Genomic DNA, 4674 nt, shown 5'->3' on the forward strand with positions numbered 1-4674 from the left:
GAGTAGCGGACACGTCGTTCACGACTTCGGTCTTTCGCAGTCGACGCGAACTTGCGGAGAGTCGTGGTGCCTCACGTTTTCGGCAGAAACCGCGGCGGAATTTTCCCGTGCGTGCGCGCACGACCTCGGTGCTGTGCCGTCAGCGTAGTGTTGCACAAACTCGTGGCCTACCCAAGGTGCGGTACGTTTGCGGCCGTATCCTCGGTGGGAATTTCGTGAGTAGGGTCGCAAATTCTACGACCTCGGCGGGTTTGAGAGCGACGTAGACTTGTGGCACGCTCAACATGCCACACGTTTCGGGGCACACCCGCGGTGAAATTTTCTCGAGTACGCTCGTATTAGGGCCCAAGGAGGTCTGGGTACTTATCGCTGCTATTATGTGGGGGTTCTCGTGAGCGGCGTACGCGAAAGCGACCGGGTGTCTGATATGCGGCGGGCTTCGGCCTCGTCAAGCGTGTCCTCGGGTCTGCTCCAGGGGAATCCACGGCAGTCGTCTGCAGCCTCATCCGCTTGATGCGTTAGGGGCTGGTTGTCGGACGGTGCCGTTTTACCACGATATCGAGGTGTGTTCCGTGTCGTCCTCGGGCGATTCAGATGCGAAAGCGCCGAAGACGCGGGCGTGACCCGTCGTCTGGCGGCTTTGCAGTCTCGGCTCCGTTGCTAGTTCCGGCCGGTCCACCGACAGTGCAGCGGGCTTGGGCAACCCGCACGGCGCGACCGAGTCGATGCAACGAAAAAGAGCGAGCATGAACGTGCTTCTTGCCGCACGGCTCCCACTCGTCTTTCGGGAAGGTTGTGCCGTAGCGAGCTCGAACGCCGTCATCTCGGAGTGCAAAATAAGCGTGTTGGGGCGCCTGAAGGTGGCCTCCGCCGCACACAGACTGCGTCCGGCCCGCCGAGGGCGAGGACGGACGCGCAGTCGAACGATTACCTGGTTGATCCTGCCAGTAATCATATGCTTGTCTCAAAGATTAAGCCATGCATGTCTAAGTACATGCCGAAATAAGGCGAAACCGCGAATGGCTCATTAAATCAGTTATGGTTCCTTAGATCGTTTCTTCCTACTTGGATAACTGTGGCAATTCTAGAGCTAATACATGCAGTGAGCCTGGAGCCCTTTGGGTAACGGGTGCTTTTATTAGACCAAGATCGATCGGGTTTCGGCCCGTATTGTGTGGTGACTCTGGATAACTTTGTGCTGATCGCATGGCCACGAGCCGGCGACGTTTCTTTCAAGTGTCTGCCTTATCAACTTTCGATGGTAGGTTACTTGCTTACCATGGTTGTTACGGGTAACGGAGAATCAGGGTTCGATTCCGGAGAGGGAGCCTGAGAAACGGCTACCACATCCAAGGAAGGCAGCAGGCGCGCAAATTACCCACTCCCGGCACGGGGAGGTAGTGACGAAAAATAACAATACGGGACTCTTTTGAGGCCCCGTAATTGAAATGAGTACACTCTAAATCCTTTAACGAGGATCAATTGGAGGGCAAGTCTGGTGCCAGCAGCCGCGGTAATTCCAGCTCCAATAGCGTATACTAAAGCTGCTGCGGTTAAAAAGCTCGTAGTTGGATCTCAGTTCCAGACGAGTAGTGCATCTACCCGATGCGACGGCTCGGACTGAACATCATGCCGGTTCTTTCTTGGTGCACTTCATTGTGTGCCTCGAGATGGCCGGTGCTTTTACTTTGAAAAAATTAGAGTGCTCAACGCAGGCGAGTCGCCTGAATAAACTTGCATGGAATAATAGAACAAGACCTCGTTTCTGTTCTGTTGGTTTTTGGAATACGAGGTAATGATTAAGAGGGACGGACGGGGGCATTCGTATTGCGGCGCTAGAGGTGAAATTCTTGGACCGTCGCAAGACGAACTACTGCGAAAGCATTTGCCAAGAATGTTTTCATTGATCAAGAACGAAAGTCAGAGGTTCGAAGGCGATCAGATACCGCCCTAGTTCTGACCATAAACGATGCCAACCAGCGATCCGCCTGAGTTACTCAAATGACTCGGCGGGCAGCTTCCGGGAAACCAAAGTATTTGGGTTCCGGGGGAAGTATGGTTGCAAAGCTGAAACTTAAAGGAATTGACGGAAGGGCACCACCAGGAGTGGAGCCTGCGGCTTAATTTGACTCAACACGGGAAAACTTACCCGGCCCGGACACTGGGAGGATTGACAGATTGAGAGCTCTTTCTTGATTCGGTGGATGGTGGTGCATGGCCGTTCTTAGTTGGTGGAGCGATTTGTCTGGTTAATTCCGATAACGAACGAGACTCTAGCCTATTAAATAGGTGCGGGGTTCCCAGCACCTTACAACCTTCTTAGAGGGACAAGCGGCTCCTAGCCGCACGAAACAGAGCAATAACAGGTCTGTGATGCCCTTAGATGTCCGGGGCCGCACGCGCGCTACACTGAAGGAAGCAGCGTGTCTTTATCCCTGTCTGAAAAGACTGGGTAACCCGTGGAACTTCTTTCGTGATTGGGATAGGGGCTTGCAATTGTTCCCCTTGAACGAGGAATTCCCAGTAAGCGCGAGTCATAAGCTCGCGTTGATTACGTCCCTGCCCTTTGTACACACCGCCCGTCGCTACTACCGATTGAATGATTTAGTGAGGTCTTCGGACCGATGTCCGGCGCGGCCTTTCGGTTGCGCCGGTCTGTTGGAAAGATGACCAAACTTGATCATTTAGAGGAAGTAAAAGTCGTAACAAGGTTTCCGTAGGTGAACCTGCGGAAGGATCATTAACGGATTGTGAAGGGTGAGCGCCTCAGCTGCGTCTGCGCCCGACACTTTCTGCCGCTGACCCCGTTTGGACGCGGGGTCGGCTTTTCCCCACGGGGCTGCCTGAATGTGGAGCGGCACCCCGTGACAAATTGTTGCGCCCAGCGGACGCCAACACCGCGACCTTGGACGGTCGGCCAGGTGGCGGACGCGGGTACAAACGGCGCAACGCACTCATAGGTCGGCTTTCGACCCGCCACTGCACCGTGGCTCGAAGCGCTCGAAATGCGCGACCCGACCGCTGCGGGACCGCCTAGTACTGTAAACAGGAGCGGCGGAGCGCGAACGGCGAGTCGTGGTTACGTCGGTAGAAGGCGAGGCTGCGCGTTCCCGAAACGCCAGCCGAGTGCCCTCCCGACCGTTCGAGCGTGCAAGAACGAGACCCGACAATCGCGCGGCGACTGCCAAGTACGAGAGGAACGGCACAAGCGTCGGCGGTCGGTCAAGGAACTGGCGATGTGACGGGTCCGCTGTGCACCAGTGCATACCGTCCCGCCGTCCGCGGCAAGCGCCTCCGCGTCCTCGGGTGACGGAGGCTGCCGGTCGGTTCTTGCAGGCGAGGGATCTCGCTGGCACCGGTTCGCGTTGACGCGCGGCCGGTCATGGCACGGCGATGCGACGGCCGAGGTGCGCAGTACTCGATGGAGGAACCGCACGCTCCGATGACCGTCCCGCCCTCCGCGGCGTATGCGTACCGACCGTAATGGTTGCAGCAGCGCCGGCCGGCTTTTGAATTCGCCACACGAAACACGGTGCGAGATCGCGGTTAGGGGAGCGTCGACGTTGCCAGGCGTTTTGCTTGCTGCCGAGGGAAAGGCGGCACGGCCACGTCGCGCTCGTCGCGATTAGCGGGTCTGCGCGCTTTGGGAAGGTGCCGCAACGACTTGCCGAAAGAGGAAGCACGGAAGAACGAGGGACTTGGACGTCCCGACAATTGAACGCACTTGCGGCCAGGCCCTTGCTGGCTTCGTTCTTCCGCCTCGAGTAGGCTCGTACGCGGCTCCGGCGCCGAAAGTGGTCCTTGGCACCGACTTCGGTGGACGTGGGAAGTGCCGCGCAAGTACGGCGCGCCTGGCTCCACCTGTTGGCTAAAGTAGGCAGCCGGATCGGCATTTTGGTGTGCGGTGGCAAACCGTGGATGCGAAAAAAGCTTGTGCGATTTCGTGGAACAAAAAGCGGGGGTCCCCCTTTTTATGCGGAGGAGACCGACCCGCCCGCCGTGGTGAACCGCGACGCCACGGTAAAAACGGGAGAGGCTTGTCGATGGGACCGTGCATCCCGCGCTCCACGGAGGCCGGGAGGCGGCCGCCCGAGGAAATGTGTAGCCGTCGAGGCCCGCATCTGCGTGCACTCTTATCCAAATGGGTGTACCGCAGGCATTTTCTGGTTAGGCGGGCCAATGAGAGCGAGCACACAACGATACCTACGGGTCCGGCTTGGAGAACCGGCTTCGACGCCTCCCGAGTATTTATAGAGGGGTGGACCACGAAAGCACTCGCAAGTAGCGGAAGCGAAACGCCGTCCGAAACACACCGTTTGCTCGATTTGCGGCAGCCGAAAAAGGCGCGGCAGAGTTTTGGAGTCCAAGCGTGCGCTGAAAAGCGCCCTTCTTGGCCACTGTTTGGCCGAGTGCCAGAAACGTTTGGTTTTGACTGTACGGAATTGAACAAACACTTTTTCACGACTCTAAGCGGTGGATCACTCGGTTCTCGGGTCGATGAAGAACGCAGCCAGCTGCGAGACTTGGTGTGAATTGCAGGACACACTGAGCACTGATTCTTTGAACGCACATTGCGGCCTTGGGTCTTCCCTTGGCTTCGTCTGTCTGAGGGTCGGATCACATATCAAGAGAGCCTTCGGCGCACAAGGGAACGTGAGCCGTCGACTCGTTTTG

General features: G+C 57.3%; 2 non-coding genes across 2 annotated transcripts; both read left to right on the forward strand.

Moving 5' to 3' along the window:
* The first annotated feature begins 928 nt into the window (after nt 1–928).
* Nucleotides 929–2743, forward strand: LOC142791940 (small subunit ribosomal RNA). The gene has a single exon (XR_012890522.1). It is a non-coding gene; the product is annotated as a small subunit ribosomal RNA (ribosomal RNA).
* A 1719-nt stretch (nt 2744–4462) lies between these two features.
* On the forward strand, nt 4463–4615 carry LOC142791922 (5.8S ribosomal RNA). The gene has a single exon (XR_012890505.1). It is a non-coding gene; the product is annotated as a 5.8S ribosomal RNA (ribosomal RNA).
* The last annotated feature ends 59 nt before the right edge of the window (nt 4616–4674 follow it).

This window comes from Rhipicephalus microplus, unplaced genomic scaffold, assembly GCF_043290135.1.
Source record: "Rhipicephalus microplus isolate Deutch F79 unplaced genomic scaffold, USDA_Rmic scaffold_199, whole genome shotgun sequence".
Lineage (NCBI taxonomy): Eukaryota > Metazoa > Arthropoda > Arachnida > Ixodida > Ixodidae > Rhipicephalus > Rhipicephalus microplus.